At 49.8% G+C, this 21,646-nt stretch overlaps 1 protein-coding gene across 5 annotated transcripts in view; it reads right to left on the reverse strand.

Annotated features, from left to right (window-relative positions):
• The window catches only part of tespa1 (thymocyte expressed, positive selection associated 1), a 160,312-nt gene that overhangs the window by 39,787 nt on the left and 98,879 nt on the right, over positions 1-21,646 (reverse strand). The window lies entirely within an intron of this gene.

Genomic DNA, 21,646 nt, shown 5'->3' on the forward strand with positions numbered 1-21,646 from the left:
GTACATAGATAGAGTCAGTGTGTGTACACAGATAGAGTCAGTGTGTGTAGACACATAGAGTCAGTGTGTGTACACAGATAGAGTCAGTGTGTACACAGATAGAGTCAGTGTGTGTACACAGATAGAGTCAGTGTGTATACATAGATAGAGTCAGTGTGTGTAGACACATAGAGTCAGTGTGTGTACACAGATAGAGTCTGTGTGTACACAGATAGAGTCAGTGTGTGTACACAGATAGAGTCAGTGTGTGTACACAGATAGAGTCAGTGTGTGTAGACACATAGAGTCAGTGTGTGTACACAGATAGAGTCTGTGTGTACACAGATAGAGTCAGTGTGTGTACACAGATAGAGTCAGTGTGTATACATAGATAGAGTCAGTGTGTGTAGACACATAGAGTCAGTGTGTGTACACAGATAGAGTCTGTGTGTACACAGATAGAGTCAGTGTGTGTACACAGATAGAGTCAGTGTGTGTACATAGATAGAGTCAGTGTGTGTACACAGATAGGGTCAGTGTGTGTACATAGATAGAGTCAGTGTGTGTATACACATAGTCAGTGTGTGTACACAGATAGAGTCAGTGTGTGTACATAGATAGAGTCAGTGTGTGTAGACACATAGAGTCAATGTGTGTACACAGATAGAGTCAGTGTGTGTACACAGATAGAGTCAGTGTGTGTACACAGATAGAGTCAGTGTGTGTACATAGATAGAGTCAGTGTGTGTAGACACATAGAGTCAGTGTGTGTACACAGATAGAGTCAGTGTGTGTAGACACATAGAGTCAGTGTGTGTACACAGATAGAGTCAGTGTGTGTACACAGATAGAGTCAGTGTGTGTAGACACATAGAGTCAGTGTGTGTACACAGATAGAGTCAGTGTGTGTACATAGATAGAGTCAGTGCGTGTACACAGCTAGAGTCAGTGTGTGTAGACACAGATAGAGTCAGTGTGTGTACACAGATAGAGTCAGTGTGTGTACATAGATAGAGTCAGTGCGTGTACACAGATAGAGTCAGTGTGTGTACATAGATAGAGTCAGTGTGTGTACACAGATAGAGTCTGTGTGTGTACACAGATAGGGTCAGTGTGTGTACACAGATAGAGTCAGTGTGTGTACACAGATAGAGTCTGTGTGTGTCCACAGATAGTCAGTGTGTGTACACAGATAGAGTCAGTGTGTGTACATAGATAGAGTCAGTGCGTGTACACAGATAGAGTCAGTGTGTGTACATAGATAGAGTCAGTGTGTGTAGACACATAGAGTCAGTGTGTGTACACAGATAGAGTCAGTGTGTGTAGACACATAGAGTCAGTGTGTGTACACAGATAGAGTCAGTGTGTGTAGACACATAGAGTCAGTGTGTGTACACAGATAGAGTCAGTGTGTGTACACAGATAGAGTCAGTGTGTGTACATAGATAGAGTCAGTGTGTGTACACACATAGAGTCAGTGTGTGTACATAGATAGAGTCAGTGTGTGTACATAGATAGAGTCAGTGTGTGTAGACACATAGAGTCAGTGTGTGTACACAGATAGAGTCAGTGTGTGTAGACACATAGAGTCAGTGTGTGTACACAGATAGAGTCAGTGTGTGTACATAGATAGAGTCAGTGTGTGTACATAGATAGAGTCAGTGTGTTACATAGATAGAGTCAGTGTGTGTACACAGATAGAGTCAGTGTGTGTAGACACATAGAGTCAGTGTGTGTACACAGATAGAGTCAGTGTGTGTAGACACATAGAGTCAGTGTGTGTACATAGATAGTCAGTGTGTGTACACAGATAGAGTCAGTGTGTGTACACAGATTGAGTCAGTGTGTGTAGACAGATAGAGTTAGTGTGTGTACATAGATAGAGTCAGTGCGTGTACACAGATAGAGTCAGTGTGTGTACATAGATAGAGTCAGTGTGTGTACACAGATAGAGTCTGTGTGTGTACACAGATAGAGTCTGTGTGTGTACACAGATAGAGTCAGTGTGTGTACATAGATAGAGTCAGTGTGTGTACACAGATAGAGTCAGTGTGTGTACATAGATAGAGTCAGTGTGTGTACACAGATAGAGTCAGTGTGTGTACATAGATAGAGTCAGTGTGTGTACACGGATAGAGTCTGTGTGTGTACACAGATAGAGTCAGTGTGTGTAGACACAGATAGAGTCAGTGTGTGTACACAGATAGAGTCAGTGTGTGTACATAGATAGAGTCAGTGCGTGTACACAGATAGAGTCAGTGTGTGTACATAGATAGAGTCAGTGTGTGTACACAGATAGAGTCTGTGTGTGTACACAGATAGGGTCAGTGTGTGTACACAGATAGAGTCAGTGTGTGTACACAGATAGAGTCTGTGTGTGTCCACAGATAGAGTCAGTGTGTGTACACTGATAGAGTCTGTGTGTGTACACAGATAGAGTCTGTGTGTGTACACAGATAGAGTCAGTGTGTGTACATAGATAGAGTCAGTGTGTGTACACAGATAGAGTCAGTGTGTGTACATAGATAGAGTCAGTGTGTGTACACAGATAGAGTCAGTGTGTGTACATAGATAGAGTAAGTGTGTGTACACGGATAGAGTCTGTGTGTGTACACAGATAGAGTCAGTGTGTGTAGACACAGATAGAGTCAGTGTGTGTACACAGATAGAGTCAGTGTGTGTACATAGATAGAGTCAGTGCGTGTACACAGATAGAGTCAGTGTGTGTACATAGATAGAGTCAGTGTGTGTACACAGATAGAGTCTGTGTGTGTACACAGATAGGGTCAGTGTGTGTACACAGATAGAGTCAGTGTGTGTACACAGATAGAGTCTGTGTGTGTCCACAGATAGAGTCAGTGTGTGTACACAGATAGAGTCAGTGTGTGTACACAGATAGAGTCAGTGTGTGTACACAGATAGAGTCAGTGTGTGTACACAGATAGAGTCTGTGTGTGTACACAGATAGGGTCAGTGTGTGTACACAGATAGAGTCAGTGTGTGTACACAGATAGAGTCAGTGTGTGTACACAGATGGAGTCAGTGTGTGTAGACACATAGAGTCAGTGTGTGTACACAGATAGAGTCAGTGTGTGTACACAGATAGAGTCAGTGTGTGTAGACACATCGAGTCAGTGTGTGTACACAGATAGAGTCAGTGTGTGTAGACACATAGAGTCAGTGTGTGTACACAGATAGAGTCAGTGTGTGTACATAGATAGAGTCAGTGCGTGTACATAGATAGAGTCAGTGTGTGTACATAGATAGAGTCAGTGTGTGTACACAGATAGAGTCAGTGTGTGTACAAAGATAGAGTCAGTGTGTGTAGACACATAGAGTCAGTGTGTGTACACAGATAGAGTCAGTGTGTGTAGACACATAGAGTCAGTGTGTGTAGACAGATAGAGTCAGTGTGTGTACACAGATAGAGTCAGTGTGTGTACATAGATAGAGTCAGTGTGTGTCCACAGATAGAGTCAGTGTGTGTACATAGATAGAGTCAGTGTGTGTACATAGATAGAGTCAGTGTGTGTAGACACATAGAGTCAGTGTGTGTACACAGATAGAGTCAGTGTGTGTAGACACATAGAGTCAGTGTGTGTACACAGATAGAGTCAGTGTGTGTAGACACATAGAGTCAGTGTGTGTACACAGATAGAGTCAGTGTGTGTACACAGATAGAGTCAGTGTGTGTACATAGATAGAGTCAGTGTGTGTACACACATAGAGTCAGTGTGTGTACATAGATAGAGTCAGTGTGTGTACATAGATAGAGTCAGTGTGTGTACATAGATAGAGTCAGTGTGTGTAGACACATAGAGTCAGTGTGTGTACACAGATAGAGTCAGTGTGTGTAGACACATAGAGTCAGTGTGTGTACACAGATAGAGTCAGTGTGTGTACACAGATAGAGTCAGTGTGTGTACATAGATAGAGTCAGTGTGTGTCCACAGATAGAGTCAGTGTGTGTACATAGATAGAGTCAGTGTGTGTAGACACATAGAGTCAGTGTGTGTACACAGATAGAGTCAGTGTGTGTAGACACATAGAGTCAGTGTGTGTACACAGATAGAGTCAGTGTGTGTAGACACATAGAGTCAGTGTGTGTACACAGATAGAGTCAGTGTGTGTACACAGATAGAGTCAGTGTGTGTACATAGATAGAGTCAGTGTGTGTACACACATAGAGTCAGTGTGTGTACATAGATAGAGTCAGTGTGTGTACATAGATAGAGTCAGTGTGTGTAGACACATAGAGTCAGTGTGTGTACACAGATAGAGTCAGTGTGTGTAGACACATAGAGTCAGTGTGTGTACACAGATAGAGTCAGTGTGTGTACATAGATAGAGTCAGTGTGTGTACATAGATAGAGTCAGTGTGTGTAGACACATAGAGTCAGTGTGTGTACACAGATAGAGTCAGTGTGTGTAGACACATAGAGTCAGTGTGTGTACACAGATAGAGTCAGTGTGTGTACATAGATAGAGTCAGTGTGTGTACATAGATAGAGTCAGTGTGTGTACATAGATAGAGTCAGTGTGTGTACACAGATAGAGTCAGTGTGTGTAGACACATAGAGTCAGTGTGTGTACACAGATAGAGTCAGTGTGTGTAGACACATAGAGTCAGTGTGTGTACATAGATAGTCAGTGTGTGTACACAGATAGAGTCAGTGTGTGTACACAGATTGAGTCAGTGTGTGTAGACAGATAGAGTTAGTGTGTGTACATAGACAGACTCAGTGCGTGTACACAGATAGAGTCAGTGTGTGTACATAGATAGAGTCAGTGTGTGTACACAGATAGAGTCTGTGTGTGTACACAGATAGAGTCTGTGTGTGTACACAGATAGAGTCAGTGTGTGTACATAGAGTCAGTGTGTGTACACAGATAGAGTCAGTGTGTGTACATAGTTAGAGTCAGTGTGTGTACACAGATAGAGTCAGTGTGTGTACATAGATAGAGTCAGTGTGTGTACACGGATAGAGTCTGTGTGTGTACACAGATAGAGTCAGTGTGTGTACACAGATAGAGTCAGTGTGTGTACACAGATAGAGTCAGTGTGTGTACATAGATAGAGTCAGTGTGTGTACACAGATAGAGTCTGTGTGTGTACACAGATAGAGTCAGTGTGTGTACACAGATAGAGTCAGTGTGTGTACCCAGATAGAGTCAGTGTGTGTACACAGATAGAGTCAGTGTGTGTACACAGATAGAGTCAGTGTGTGTACACAGATAGAGTCTGTGTGTGTACACAGATAGGGTCAGTGTGTGTACACAGATAGAGTCTGTGTGTGTACACAGATAGAGTCAGTGTGTGTACACAGATAGAGTCTGTGTGTGTACACAGATAGAGTCAGTGTGTGTACATAGATAGAGTCAGTGTGTGTACACAGATAGAGTCAGTGTGTGTACATAGATAGAGTCAGTGTGTGTACACAGATAGAGTCAGTGTGTGTCCATAGATAGGGTCAGTGTGTGTACACAGATAGGGTCAGTGTGTGTACATAGATAGGGTCAGTGTGTGTACACAGATCGGGTCAGTGTGTATACATAGATAGGGTCAGTGTGTGTACACAGATAGGGTCAGTGTGTGTACACAGATAGAGTCAGTGTGTGTAGACACAGATAGAGTCAGTGTGTGTAGACACAGATAGGGTCAGTGTGTGTACACAGATAGGGTCAGTGTGTGTACACAGATAGGGTCAGTGTGTGTACATAGATAGGGTCAGTGTGTGTACACAGATAGGGTCAGTGTGTGTAGACACAGATAGAGTCAGTGTGTGTACACAGATAGGGTCAGTGTGTGTACACAGATAGAGTCAGTGTGTGTACACAGATAGAGTCAGTGTGTGTAGACACAGATAGAGTCAGTGTGTGTACACAGAGTCAGTGTGTGCACGCAGATGGAGACAGTGTGTGCACGCAGATGGAGACAGTGTGTGTATACAGAGTCAGTGTGTGTATACAGAGTCAGTGTGTGTATACAGAGTCAGTGTGTGCACACAGATGGAGACAGTGTGTGCACGCAGATGGAGACAGTGTGTGTATACAGAGTCAGTGTGTGTATACAGAGTCAGTGTGTGTACACAGAGTCAGTGTGTGCACGCAGATGGAGACAGTGTGTGCACGCAGATGGAGACAGTGTGTGTATACAGAGTCAGTGTGTGTATACAGAGTCAGTGTGTGTATACAGAGTCAGTGTGTGCACACAGATGGAGTCAGTGTGTGTATACAGAGTCAGTGTGTGCACGCAGATGGAGACAGTGTGTGTATACAGAGTCAGTGTGTGTATACAGAGACAGTGTGTGTATACAGAGTCAGTGTGTGTATACAGAGTCAGTGTGTGCACGCAGATGGAGTCAGTGTGTGCACGCAGATGGAGACAGTGTGTGTATACAGAGTCAGTGTGTGTATACAGAGACAGTGTGTGTATACAGAGACAGTGTGTGTATACAGAGTCAGTGTGTGCACGCAGATGGAGTCAGTGTGTGTATACAGAGTCAGTGTGTGCACGCAGATGGAGTCAGTGTGTGTATACAGAGTCAATGTGTGCACGCAGATGGAGACAGTGTGTGTATACAGAGTCAGTGTGTGTATACAGAGACAGTGTGTGTATACAGAGTCAGTGTGTGTATACAGAGTCAGTGTGTGCACGCAGATGGAGTCAGTGTGTGCACGCAGATGGAGACAGTGTGTGTATACAGAGTCAGTGTGTGTATACAGAGACAGTGTGTGCACGCAGATGGAGTCAGTGTGTGTATACAGAGTCAGTGTGTGCACACAGATGGAGTCAGTGTGTGTATACAGAGTCAGTGTGTGTATACAGAGTCAGTGTGTGTATACAGAGTCAGTGTGTGTATACAGAGTCAGTGTGTGCACACAGATGGAGACAGTGTGTGTATACAGAGTCAGTGTGTGCACGCAGATGGAGTCAGTGTGTGTATACAGAGTCAGTGTGTGTACACAGATAGGGTCAGTGTGTGTACACAGATAGAGTCAGTGTGTGTACACAGATAGAGTCAGTGTGTGTACACAGATAGGGTCAGTGTGTGCCACGCAGAACATGCAAACTCCTCACAGTGACCCAAGCTGTGAATTGAACCCTGATCCCTGGCGCTGTGAGGCAGCAGTGCTAACCACTGTGCCACCATGAATGCAGACGGAGACAGTGTGTGCACGCAGACAGAGACAGTGTGTGCACGCAGACAGAGACAGTGTGTGCACGCAGATGGAGCCAGTGTGTGCACGCAGATGGAGGCAGTGTGTGCACGCAGACAGAGACAGTGTGTGCACGCAGATGGAGACAGTGTGTGCACGCAGATGGAGGCAGTGTGTGCACGCAGACAGAGACAGTGTGTGCACGCAGACGGAGACAGTGTGTGCACGCAGATGGAGCCAGTGTGTGCATGCAGACAGAGACAGTGTGTGCACGCAGATGGAGACAGTGTGTGCACGCAGACAGAGACAGTGTGTGCACGCAGATGGAGACAGTGTGTGCACGCAGACGGAGACAGTGTGTGCACGCAGACGGAGACAGTGTGTGCACGCAGACGGAGACAGTGTGTGCACGCAGACAGAGACAGTGTGTGCACGCAGATGGAGCCAGTGTGTGCACGCAGACAGAGACAGTGTGTGCACGCAGATGGAGCCAGTGTGTGCACGCAGACAGAGACAGTGTGTGCACGCAGATGGAGCCAGTGTGTGCACGCAGATGGAGCCAGTGTGTGCACGCAGACGGAGACAGTGTGTGCACGCAGATGGAGACAGTGTGTGCACGCAGACAGAGACAGTGTGTGCACGCAGATGGAGACAGTGTGTGCACGCAGACGGAGACAGTGTGTGCACGCAGATGGAGACAGTGTGTGCACGCAGACAGAGACAGTGTGTGCACGCAGATGGAGACAGTGTGTGCACGCAGACGGAGACAGTGTGTGCACGCAGACGGAAACAGTGTGTGCACGCAGACGGAGACAGTGTGTGCACGCAGACGGAGACAGTGTGTGCACGCAGACGGAGACAGTGTGTGCACGCAGACGGAGACAGTGTGTGCACGCAGAGGGAGACAGTGTGTGCACGCAGACGGAGACAGTGTGTGCACGCTGATGGAGACAGTGTGTGCACGCAGACGGAGACAGTGTGTGCACGCAGACGGAGACAGTGTGTGCACGCAGACGGAGACAGTGTGTGCACGCTGATGGAGACAGTGTGTGCACGCAGACGGAGACAGTGTGTGCACGCAGATGGAGACAGTGTGTGCACGCAGACGGAGACAGTGTGTGCACGCTGATGGAGACAGTGTGTGCACGCAGACGGAGACAGTGTGTGCACGCAGACGGAGACAGTGTGTGCACGCAGAGGGAGACAGTGTGTGCACGCAGACAGAGACAGTGTGTGCACGCAGATGGAGACAGTGTGTGTATACAGAGTCAGTGTGTGCACACAGATGGAGTCAGTGTGTGTATACAGAGACAGTGTGTGCACGCAGATGGAGTCAGTGTGTGCACGCAGATGGAGACAGTGTGTGCACGCAGAGGGAGACAGTGTGTGCACGCAGATGGAGACAGTGTGTGCACGCAGATGGAGACAGTGTGTGCACGCAGAGGGAGACAGTGTGTGCACGCAGATGGAGACAGTGTGTGCACACAGAGGGAGACAGTGTGTGCACGCAGATGGAGACAGTGTGTGCACGCAGAGGGAGACAGTGTGTGCACGCAGATGGAGACAGTGTGTGCACGCTGATGGAGACAGTGTGTGCACGCAGATGGAGACAGTGTGTGCACGCAGAGGGAGACAGTGTGTGCACGCAGATGGAGACAGTGTGTGCACGCAGACGGAGACAGTGTGTGCACGCAGACAGAGACAGTGTGTGCACGCAGATGGAGACAGTGTGTGTATACAGAGTCAGTGTGTGCACACAGATGGAGTCAGTGTGTGTATACAGAGTCAGTGTGTGCACGCAGATGGAGACAGTGTGTGCACGCAGACAGAGACAGTGTGTGCACGCAGATGGAGTCAGTGTGTGCACGCAGATGGAGTCAGTGTGTGTATACAGAGTCAGTGTGTGCACGCAGATGGAGACAGTGTGTGCACGCAGACAGAGACAGTGTGTGCACGCAGATGGAGACAGTGTGTGCACGCAGATGGAGACAGTGTGTGCACGCAGACAGAGACAGTGTGTGCACGCAGATGGAGACAGTGTGTGCACGCAGACGGAGACAGTGTGTGCACGCAGATGGAGACAGTGTGTGCACGCAGACAGAGACAGTGTGTGCACGCAGATGGAGACAGTGTGTGCACGCAGATGGAGACAGTGTGTGCACGCAGACGGAGACAGTGTGTGCACGCAGATGGAGACAGTGTGTGCACGCAGACAGAGACAGTGTGTGCACGCAGACGGAGACAGTGTGTGCACGCAGACGGAGACAGTGTGTGCACGCAGAGGGAGACAGTGTGTGCACGCAGACGGAGACAGTGTGTGCACGCTGATGGAGACAGTGTGTGCACGCAGATGGAGACAGTGTGTGCACGCAGACGGAGACAGTGTGTGCACGCAGATGGAGACAGTGTGTGCACGCAGACGGAGACAGTGTGTGCACGCTGATGGAGACAGTGTGTGCACGCTGATGGAAACAGTGTGTGCACGCAGACGGAGACAGTGTGTGCACGCAGACGGAGACAGTGTGTGCACGCAGAGGGAGACAGTGTGTGCACGCAGATGGAGACAGTGTGTGCACGCTGATGGAGACAGTGTGTGCACGCAGATGGAGACAGTGTGTGCACGCAGAGGGAGACAGTGTGTGCACGCAGATGGAGACAGTGTGCGCACGCAGACGGAGACAGTGTGTGCACGCAGACAGAGACAGTGTGTGCACGCAGATGGAGACAGTGTGTGTATACAGAGTCAGTGTGTGCACACAGATGGAGTCAGTGTGTGTATACAGAGACAGTGTGTGCACGCAGATGGAGTCAGTGTGTGCACGCAGATGGAGTCAGTGTGTGTATACAGAGTCAGTGTGTGCACGCAGATGGAGACAGTGTGTGTATACAGAGACAGTGTGTGCACGCAGATGGAGACAGTGTGTGTATACAGAGTCAGTGTGTGCACGCAGATGGAGTCAGTGTGTGTATACAGAGACAGTGTGTGCACGCAGATGGAGTCAGTGTGTGTATACAGAGACAGTGTGTGTATACAGAGACAGTGTGTGTATACAGAGTCAGTGTGTGCACGCAGATGGAGTCAGTGTGTGCACGCAGATGGAGTCAGTGTGTGTATACAGAGACAGTGTGTGCACGCAGATGGAGTCAGTGTGTGTATACAGAGACAGTGTGTGCACGCAGATGGAGTCAGTGTGTGTATACAGAGACAGTGTGTGCACGCAGATGGAGTCAGTGTGTGTATACAGAGACAGTGTGTGCACGCAGATGGAGTCAGTGTGTGTATACAGAGACAGTGTGTGTATACAGAGACAGTGTGTGTATACAGAGACAGTGTGTGTATACAGAGACAGTGTGTGCACGCAGATGGAGTCAGTGTGTGTATACAGAGACAGTGTGTGCACGCAGATGGAGTCAGTGTGTGTATACAGAGACAGTGTGTGTATACAGAGACAGTGTGTGTATACAGAGACAGTGTGTGCACGCAGATGGAGTCAGTGTGTGTATACAGAGACAGTGTGTGCACGCAGATGGAGTCAGTGTGTGTATACAGAGACAGTGTGTGTATACAGAGTCAGTGTGTGTATACAGAGACAGTGTGTGCACGCAGATGGAGTCAGTGTGTGTATACAGAGACAGTGTGTGCACGCAGATGGAGTCAGTGTGTGTATACAGAGTCAGTGTGTGTATACAGAGTCAGTGTGTGTATACAGAGACAGTGTGTATACAGAGTCAGTGTGTGCACGCAGATGGAGTCAGTGTGTGTATACAGAGTCAGTGTGTGCACGCAGATGGAGTCAGTGTGTGTATACAGAGTCAGTGTGTGTATACAGAGTCAGTGTGTGTATACAGAGTCAGTGTGTGCACACAGATGGAGTCAGTGTGTGTATACAGAGTCAGTGTGTGCACGCAGATGGAGACAGTGTGTGCACGCAGATGGAGACAGTGTGTGTATACAGAGTCAGTGTGTGTATACAGAGTCAGTGTGTGTATACAGAGTCAGTGTGTGCACACAGATGGAGTCAGTGTGTGTATACAGAGTCAGTGTGTGCACGCAGATGGAGACAGTGTGTGTATACAGAGTCAGTGTGTGCACGCAGATGGAGTCAGTGTGTGTATACAGAGTCAGTGTGTGCACGCAGATGGAGACAGTGTGTGTATACAGAGTCAGTGTGTGTATACAGAGACAGTGTGTGTATACAGAGTCAGTGTGTGTATACAGAGTCAGTGTGTGCACGCAGATGGAGTCAGTGTGTGCACGCAGATGGAGACAGTGTGTGTATACAGAGTCAGTGTGTGTATACAGAGACAGTGTGTGCACGCAGATGGAGTCAGTGTGTGTATACAGAGTCAGTGTGTGCACACAGATGGAGTCAGTGTGTGTATACAGAGTCAGTGTGTGTATACAGAGTCAGTGTGTGTATACAGAGTCAGTGTGTGTATACAGAGTCAGTGTGTGCACACAGATGGAGACAGTGTGTGTATACAGAGTCAGTGTGTGCACGCAGATGGAGTCAGTGTGTGTATACAGAGTCAGTGTGTGTACACAGATAGGGTCAGTGTGTGTACACAGATAGAGTCAGTGTGTGTACACAGATAGAGTCAGTGTGTGTACACAGATAGGGTCAGTGTGTGCCACGCAGAACATGCAAACTCCTCACAGTGACCCAAGCTGTGAATTGAACCCTGATCCCTGGCGCTGTGAGGCAGCAGTGCTAACCACTGTGCCACCATGAATGCAGACGGAGACAGTGTGTGCACGCAGACAGAGACAGTGTGTGCACGCAGACAGAGACAGTGTGTGCACGCAGATGGAGCCAGTGTGTGCACGCAGATGGAGGCAGTGTGTGCACGCAGACAGAGACAGTGTGTGCACGCAGATGGAGACAGTGTGTGCACGCAGATGGAGGCAGTGTGTGCACGCAGACAGAGACAGTGTGTGCACGCAGACGGAGACAGTGTGTGCACGCAGATGGAGCCAGTGTGTGCATGCAGACAGAGACAGTGTGTGCACGCAGATGGAGCCAGTGTGTGCACGCAGATGGAGGCAGTGTGTGCACGCAGACAGAGACAGTGTGTGCACGCAGATGGAGACAGTGTGTGCACGCAGATGGAGGCAGTGTGTGCACGCAGACAGAGACAGTGTGTGCACGCAGACGGAGACAGTGTGTGCACGCAGATGGAGCCAGTGTGTGCATGCAGACAGAGACAGTGTGTGCACGCAGATGGAGACAGTGTGTGCACGCAGACAGAGACAGTGTGTGCACGCAGATGGAGACAGTGTGTGCACGCAGACGGAGACAGTGTGTGCACGCAGACGGAGACAGTGTGTGCACGCAGACGGAGACAGTGTGTGCACGCAGACAGAGACAGTGTGTGCACGCAGATGGAGCCAGTGTGTGCACGCAGACAGAGACAGTGTGTGCACGCAGATGGAGCCAGTGTGTGCACGCAGACAGAGACAGTGTGTGCACGCAGATGGAGCCAGTGTGTGCACGCAGATGGAGACAGTGTGTGCACGCAGACGGAGACAGTGTGTGCACGCAGATGGAGACAGTGTGTGCACGCAGACAGAGACAGTGTGTGCACGCAGATGGAGACAGTGTGTGCACGCAGACGGAGACAGTGTGTGCACGCAGATGGAGACAGTGTGTGCACGCAGACAGAGACAGTGTGTGCACGCAGATGGAGACAGTGTGTGCACGCAGACGGAGACAGTGTGTGCACGCAGACGGAAACAGTGTGTGCACGCAGACGGAGACAGTGTGTGCACGCAGACGGAGACAGTGTGTGCACGCAGACGGAGACAGTGTGTGCACGCAGACGGAGACAGTGTGTGCACGCAGAGGGAGACAGTGTGTGCACGCAGACGGAGACAGTGTGTGCACGCTGATGGAGACAGTGTGTGCACGCAGATGGAGACAGTGTGTGCACGCAGACGGAGACAGTGTGTGCACGCAGATGGAGACAGTGTGTGCACGCAGACGGAGACAGTGTGTGCACGCTGATGGAGACAGTGTGTGCACGCAGACGGAGACAGTGTGTGCACGCAGACGGAGACAGTGTGTGCACGCAGAGGGAGACAGTGTGTGCACGCAGACAGAGACAGTGTGTGCACGCAGATGGAGACAGTGTGTGTATACAGAGTCAGTGTGTGCACACAGATGGAGTCAGTGTGTGTATACAGAGACAGTGTGTGCACGCAGATGGAGTCAGTGTGTGCACGCAGATGGAGACAGTGTGTGCACGCAGAGGGAGACAGTGTGTGCACGCAGATGGAGACAGTGTGTGCACGCAGATGGAGACAGTGTGTGCACGCAGAGGGAGACAGTGTGTGCACGCAGATGGAGACAGTGTGTGCACACAGAGGGAGACAGTGTGTGCACGCAGATGGAGACAGTGTGTGCACGCAGATGGAGACAGTGTGTGCACGCAGAGGGAGACAGTGTGTGCACGCAGATGGAGACAGTGTGTGCACGCTGATGGAGACAGTGTGTGCACGCAGATGGAGACAGTGTGTGCACGCAGAGGGAGACAGTGTGTGCACGCAGATGGAGACAGTGTGTGCACGCAGACGGAGACAGTGTGTGCACGCAGACAGAGACAGTGTGTGCACGCAGATGGAGACAGTGTGTGTATACAGAGTCAGTGTGTGCACACAGATGGAGTCAGTGTGTGTATACAGAGACAGTGTGTGCACGCAGATGGAGTCAGTGTGTGTATACAGAGTCAGTGTGTGCACGCAGATGGAGACAGTGTGTGCACGCAGACAGAGACAGTGTGTGCACGCAGATGGAGTCAGTGTGTGCACGCAGATGGAGTCAGTGTGTGTATACAGAGTCAGTGTGTGCACGCAGATGGAGACAGTGTGTGCACGCAGACAGAGACAGTGTGTGCACGCAGATGGAGACAGTGTGTGCACGCAGATGGAGACAGTGTGTGCACGCAGACAGAGACAGTGTGTGCACGCAGATGGAGACAGTGTGTGCACGCAGACAGAGACAGTGTGTGCACGCAGATGGAGACAGTGTGTGCACGCAGATGGAGACAGTGTGTGCACGCAGACAGAGACAGTGTGTGCACGCAGATGGAGACAGTGTGTGCACGCAGACGGAGACAGTGTGTGCACGCAGATGGAGACAGTGTGTGCGCGCAGACAGAGACAGTGTGTGCACGCAGATGGAGACAGTGTGTGCACGCAGATGGAGACAGTGTGTGCACGCAGACGGAGACAGTGTGTGCACGCAGATGGAGACAGTGTGTGCACGCAGACAGAGACAGTGTGTGCACGCAGACGGAGACAGTGAGTGCACGCAGACGGAGACAGTGTGTGCACGCAGAGGGAGACAGTGTGTGCACGCAGACGGAGACAGTGTGTGCACGCTGATGGAGACAGTGTGTGCACGCAGATGGAGACAGTGTGTGCACGCAGACGGAGACAGTGTGTGCACGCAGATGGAGACAGTGTGTGCACGCAGACGGAGACAGTGTGTGCACGCTGATGGAGACAGTGTGTGCACGCTGATGGAAACAGTGTGTGCACGCAGACGGAGACAGTGTGTGCACGCAGACGGAGACAGTGTGTGCACGCAGAGGGAGACAGTGTGTGCACGCAGATGGAGACAGTGTGTGCACGCTGATGGAGACAGTGTGTGCACGCAGATGGAGACAGTGTGTGCACGCAGAGGGAGACAGTGTGTGCACGCAGATGGAGACAGTGTGCGGACGCAGACGGAGACAGTGTGTGCACGCAGACAGATACAGTGTGTGCACGCAGATGGAGACAGTGTGTGTATACAGAGTCAGTGTGTGCACACAGATGGAGTCAGTGTGTGTATACAGAGACAGTGTGTGCACGCAGATGGAGTCAGTGTGTGCACGCAGATGGAGTCAGTGTGTGTATACAGAGTCAGTGTGTGCACGCAGATGGAGACAGTGTGTGTATACAGAGACAGTGTGTGCACGCAGATGGAGACAGTGTGTGTATACAGAGTCAGTGTGTGCACGCAGATGGAGTCAGTGTGTGTATACAGAGACAGTGTGTGCACGCAGATGGAGTCAGTGTGTGCACGCAGATGGAGTCAGTGTGTGTATACAGAGTCAGTGTGTGCACGCAGATGGAGACAGTGTGTGTATACAGAGACAGTGTGTGCACGCAGATGGAGACAGTGTGTGTATACAGAGACAGTGTGTGCACGCAGATGGAGTCAGTGTGTGTATACAGAGACAGTGTGTGCACGCAGATGGAGTCAGTGTGTGTATACAGAGACAGTGTGTGCACGCAGATGGAGTCAGTGTGTGTATACAGAGACAGTGTGTGTATACAGAGACAGTGTGTGTATACAGAGACAGTGTGTGTATACAGAGACAGTGTGTGCACGCAGATGGAGTCAGTGTGTGTATACAGAGACAGTGTGTGCACGCAGATGGAGTCAGTGTGTGTACACAGAGACAGTGTGTGTATACAGAGACAGTGTGTGTATACAGAGACAGTGTGTGCACGCAGATGGAGTCAGTGTGTGTATACAGAGACAGTGTGTGCACGCAGATGGAGTCAGTGTGTGTATACAGAGACAGTGTGTGTATACAGAGTCAGTGTGTGTATACAGAGACAGTGTGTGCACGCAGATGGAGTCAGTGTGTGTATACAGAGACAGTGTGTGCACGCAGATGGAGTCAGTGTGTGTATACAGAGACAGTGTGTGTATACAGAGACAGTGTGTGTATACAGAGACAGTGTGTGTATACAGAGTCAGTGTGTGTATACAGAGACAGTGTGTGCACGCAGATGGAGTCAGTGTGTGTATACAGAGACAGTGTGTGTATACAGAGACAGTGTGTGTATACAGAGACAGTGTGTGTATACAGAGTCAGTGTGTGCACGCAGATGGAGTCAGTGTGTGTATACAGAGTCAGTGTGTGCACGCAGATGGAGTCAGTGTGTGTATACAGAGCCAGTGTGTGCACGCAGATGGAGTAAGTGTGTGTATACAGAGACAGTGTGTGCACGCAGATGGAGTCAGTGTGTGTATACAGAGACAGTGTGTGCACGCAGATGGAGTCAGTGTGTGCACGCAGATGGAGTCAGTGTGTGTATACAGAGTCAGTGTGTGTATACAGAGACAGTGTGTGTATACAGAGTCAGTGTGTGCACGCAGATGGAGACAGTGTGTGTATACAGAGTCAGTGTGTGCACGCAGATGGAGTCAGTGTGTGTATACAGAGTCAGTGTGTGCACGCAGATGGAGTCAGTGTGTGCACGCAGATGGAGTCAGTGTGTGTATACAGAGACAGTGTGTGCACGCAGATGGAGTCAGTGTGTGTATACAGAGACAGTGTGTGCACGCAGATGGAGTCAGTGTGTGTATACAGAGACAGTGTGTGCACGCAGATGGAGTCAGTGTGTGTATACAGAGACAGTGTGTGCACGCAGATGGAGTCAGTGTGTGTATACAGAGACAGTGTGTGCACGCAGATGGAGTCAGTGTGTGTATACAGAGACAGTGTGTGTATACAGAGACAGTGTGTGTATACAGAGACAGTGTGTGTATACAGAGACAGTGTGTGCACGCAGATGGAGTCAGTGTGTGTATACAGAGACAGTGTGTGCACGCAGATGGAGTCAGTGTGTGTATACAGAGACAGTGTGTGTATACAGAGACAGTGTGTGTATACAGAGACAGTGTGTGCACGCAGATGGAGTCAGTGTGTGTATACAGAGACAGTGTGTGCACGCAGATGGAGTCAGTGTGTGTATACAGAGACAGTGTGTGTATACAGAGTCAGTGTGTGTATACAGAGACAGTGTGTGCACGCAGATGGAGTCAGTGTGTGTATACAGAGACAGTGTGTGCACGCAGATGGAGTCAGTGTGTGTATACAGAGACAGTGTGTGTATACAGAGACAGTGTGTGTCTCCAGAGACAGTGTGTGTATACAGAGTCAGTGTGTGTATACAGAGACAGTGTGTGCACGCAGATGGAGTCAGTGTGTGTATACAGAGACAGTGTGTGTATACAGAGACAGTGTGTGTATACAGAGTCAGTGTGTGCACGCAGATGGAGTAAGTGTGTGTATACAGAGACAGTGTGTGCACGCAGATGGAGTCAGTGTGTGTATACAGAGACAGTGTGTGTATACAGAGACAGTGTGTGTATACAGAGTCAGTGTGTGTATACAGAGTCAGTGTGTGTATACAGAGTCAGTGTGTGCACGCAGATGGAGTCAGTGTGTGTATACAGAGACAGTGTGTGTATACAGAGACAGTGTGTGTATACAGAGACAGTGTGTGTATACAGAGTCAGTGTGTGCACGCAGATGGAGTCAGTGTGTGTATACAGAGCCAGTGTGTGCACGCAGATGGAGTAAGTGTGTGTATACAGAGACAGTGTGTGCACGCAGATGGAGTCAGTGTGTGTATACAGAGACAGTGTGTGCACGCAGATGGAGTCAGTGTGTGCACGCAGATGGAGTCAGTGTGTGTATACAGAGTCAGTGTGTGTATACAGAGACAGTGTGTGCACGCAGATGGAGACAGTGTGTGTATACAGAGTCAGTGTGTGCACGCAGATGGAGTCAGTGTGTGTATACAGAGTCAGTGTGTGTATACAGAGTCAGTGTGTGCACGCAGATGGAGACAGTGTGTGTATACAGAGTCAGTGTGTGCACGCAGATGGAGACAGTGTGTGTATACAGAGTCAGTGTGTGCACGCAGATGGAGTCAGTGTGTGTATACAGAGTCAGTGTGTGCACGCAGATGGAGACAGTGTGTGTATACAGAGTCAGTGTGTGCACGCAGATGGAGACAGTGTGTGTATACAGAGTCAGTGTGTGCACGCAGATGGAGACAGTGTGTGTATACAGAGTCAGTGTGTGCACGCAGATGGAGTCAGTGTGTGTATACAGAGTCAGTGTGTGCACGCAGATGGAGCCAGTGTGTGTATACAGAGTCAGTGTGTGTATACAGAGTCAGTGTGTGCACGCAGATGGAGCCAGTGTGTGTATACAGAGTCAGTGTGTGTATACAGAGTCAGTGTGTGCACGCAGATGGTGTCAGTGTGTGTATACAGAGTCAGTGTGTGTATACAGAGTCAGTGTGTGCACGCAGATGGAGCCAGTGTGTGTATACAGAGTCAGTGTGTGCACGCAGATGGAGTCAGTGTGTGTATACAGAGTCAGTGTGTGTATACAGAGTCAGTGTGTGTATACAGAGTCAGTGTGTGTATACAGAGTCAGTGTGTGTATACAGAGTCAGTGTGTGCACGCAGATGGAGTCAGTGTGTGTATACAGAGTCAGTGTGTGTATACAGAGTCAGTGTGTGTATACAGAGTCAGTGTGTGTATACAGAGACAGTGTGTGTATACAGAGTCAGTGTGTGTATACAGAGACAGTGTGTGTATACAGAGTCAGTGTGTGTATACAGAGTCAGTGTGTGTATACAGAGTCAGTGTGTGTATACAGAGTCAGTGTGTGTATACAGAGTCAGTGTGTGTATACAGAGTCAGTGTGTGTATACAGAGTCAGTGTGTGCACGCAGATGGAGTCAGTGTGTGTATACAGAGTCAGTGTGTGCACGCAGATGGAGTCAGTGTGTGTATACAGAGTCAGTGTGTGTATACAGAGTCAGTGTGTGTATACAGAGTCAGTGTGTGTATACAGAGTCAGTGTGTGCACGCAGATGGAGTCAGTGTGTGTATACAGAGTCAGTGTGTGTATACAGAGTCAGTGTGTGTATACAGAGTCAGTGTGTGTATACAGAGACAGTGTGTGTATACAGAGTCAGTGTGTGTATACAGAGACAGTGTGTGTATACAGAGTCAGTGTGTGTATACAGAGTCAGTGTGTGTATACAGAGTCAGTGTGTGTATACAGAGTCAGTGTGTGTATACAGAGTCAGTGTGTGTATACAGAGTCAGTGTGTGTATACAGAGACAGTGTGTGTATACAGAGACAGTGTGTGTATACAGAGTCAGTGTGTGTATACAGAGTCAGTGTGTGCACGCAGATGGAGTCAGTGTGTATACAGAGTCAGTGTGTGTATACAGAGTCAGTGTGTGTATACAGAGACAGTGTGTGTATACAGAGTCAGTGTGTGTATACAGAGACAGTGTGTGTATACAGAGTCAGTGTGTGTATACAGAGTCAGTGTGTGTATACAGAGACAGTGTGTGTATACAGAGTCAGTGTGTGCACGCAGATGGAGTCAGTGTGTGTATACAGAGTCAGTGTGTGCACGCAGATGGAGTCAGTGTGTGTATACAGAGTCAGTGTGTGCACACAGATGGAGTCAGTGTGTGTATACAGAGTCAGTGTGTGTATACAGAGTCAGTGTGTGCACGCAGATGGAGACAGTGTGTGTATACAGAGTCAGTGTGTGCACGCAGATGGAGTCAGTGTGTGTATACAGAGTCAGTGTGTGTATACAGAGTCAGTGTGTGTATACAGAGTCAGTGTGTGTATACAGAGTCAGTGTGTGTATACAGAGACAGTGTGTGTATACAGAGTCAGTGTGTGCACGCAGATGGAGTCAGTGTGTGTATACAGAGTCAGTGTGTGTATACAGAGTCAGTGTGTGTATACAGAGTCAGTGTGTGCACACAGATGGAGTCAGTGTGTGTATACAGAGTCAGTGTGTGCACGCAGATGGAGACAGTGTGTGTATACAGAGTCAGTGTGTGTATACAGAGTCAGTGTGTGCACGCAGATGGAGTCAGTGTGTGTATACAGAGTCAGTGTGTGCACGCAGATGGAGTCAGTGTGTGTATACAGAGTCAGTGTGTGTATACAGATGGAGTCAGTGTGTGTACACAGATAGAGTCAGTGTGTGTACACAGATAGGGTCAGTGTGTGTACACAGATAGAGTCAGTGTGTGTACACAGATAGAGTCAGTGTGTGTACACAGATAGGGTCAGTGTGTGCCACGCAGAACATGCAAACTCCTCACAGTGACCCAAGCTGTGAATTGAACCCTGATCCCTGGCGCTGTGAGGCAGCAGTGCTAACCACTGTGCCACCATGAATGCAGACGGAGACAGTGTGTGCACGCAGACAGAGACAGTGTGTGCACGCAGACAGAGACAGTGTGTGCACGCAGATGGAGCCAGTGTGTGCACGCAGATGGAGGCAGTGTGTGCACGCAGACAGAGACAGTGTGTGCACGCAGATGGAGACAGTGTGTGCACGCAGATGGAGGCAGTGTGTGCACGCAGACAGAGACAGTGTGTGCACGCAGACGGAGACAGTGTGTGCACGCAGATGGAGCCAGTGTGTGCATGCAGACAGAGACAGTGTGTGCACGCAGATGGAGACAGTGTGTGCACGCAGACAGAGACAGTGTGTGCACGCAGATGGAGACAGTGTGTGCACGCAGACGGAGACAGTGTGTGCACGCAGACGGAGACAGTGTGTGCACGCAGACGGAGACAGTGTGTGCACGCAGACAGAGACAGTGTGTGCACGCAGATGGAGCCAGTGTGTGCACGCAGACAGAGACAGTGTGTGCACGCAGATGGAGCCAGTGTGTGCACGCAGACAGAGACAGTGTGTGCACGCAGATGGAGCCAGTGTGTGCACGCAGACAGAGACAGTGTGTGCACGCAGATGGAGACAGTGTGTGCACGCAGATGGAGACAGTGTGTGCACGCAGACAGAGACAGTGTGTGCACGCAGATGGAGACAGTGTGTGCACGCAGACGGAGACAGTGTGTGCACGCAGATGGAGACAGTGTGTGCACGCAGACAGAGACAGTGTGTGCACGCAGATGGAGACAGTGTGTGCACGCAGACGGAGACAGTGTGTGCACGCAGACGGAGACAGTGTGTGCACGCAGACGGAGACAGTGTGTGCACGCAGAGGGAGACAGTGTGTGCACGCAGACGGAGACAGTGTGTGCACGCTGATGGAGACAGTGTGTGCACGCAGATGGAGACAGTGTGTGCACGCAGACGGAGACAGTGTGTGCACGCAGATGGAGACAGTGTGTGCACGCAGACGGAGACAGTGTGTGCACGCTGATGGAGACAGTGTGTGCACGCAGACGGAGACAGTGTGTGCACGCAGACGGAGACAGTGTGTGCACGCAGAGGGAGACAGTGTGTGCACGCAGACAGAGACAGTGTGTGCACGCAGATGGAGACAGTGTGTGTATACAGAGTCAGTGTGTGCACACAGATGGAGTCAGTGTGTGTATACAGAGACAGTGTGTGCACGCAGATGGAGTCAGTGTGTGCACGCAGATGGAGACAGTGTGTGCACGCAGAGGGAGACAGTGTGTGCACGCAGATGGAGACAGTGTGTGCACGCAGATGGAGACAGTGTGTGCACGCAGAGGGAGACAGTGTGTGCACGCAGATGGAGACAGTGTGTGCACACAGAGGGAGACAGTGTGTGCACGCAGATGGAGACAGTGTGTGCACGCAGATGGAGACAGCGTGTGCACGCAGAGGGAGACAGTGTGTGCACGCAGATGGAGACAGTGTGTGCACGCTGATGGAGACAGTGTGTGCAC

Source organism: Mustelus asterias, chromosome 27, assembly GCF_964213995.1.
Source record: "Mustelus asterias chromosome 27, sMusAst1.hap1.1, whole genome shotgun sequence".
In the NCBI taxonomy this organism is placed as follows: domain Eukaryota; kingdom Metazoa; phylum Chordata; class Chondrichthyes; order Carcharhiniformes; family Triakidae; genus Mustelus; species Mustelus asterias.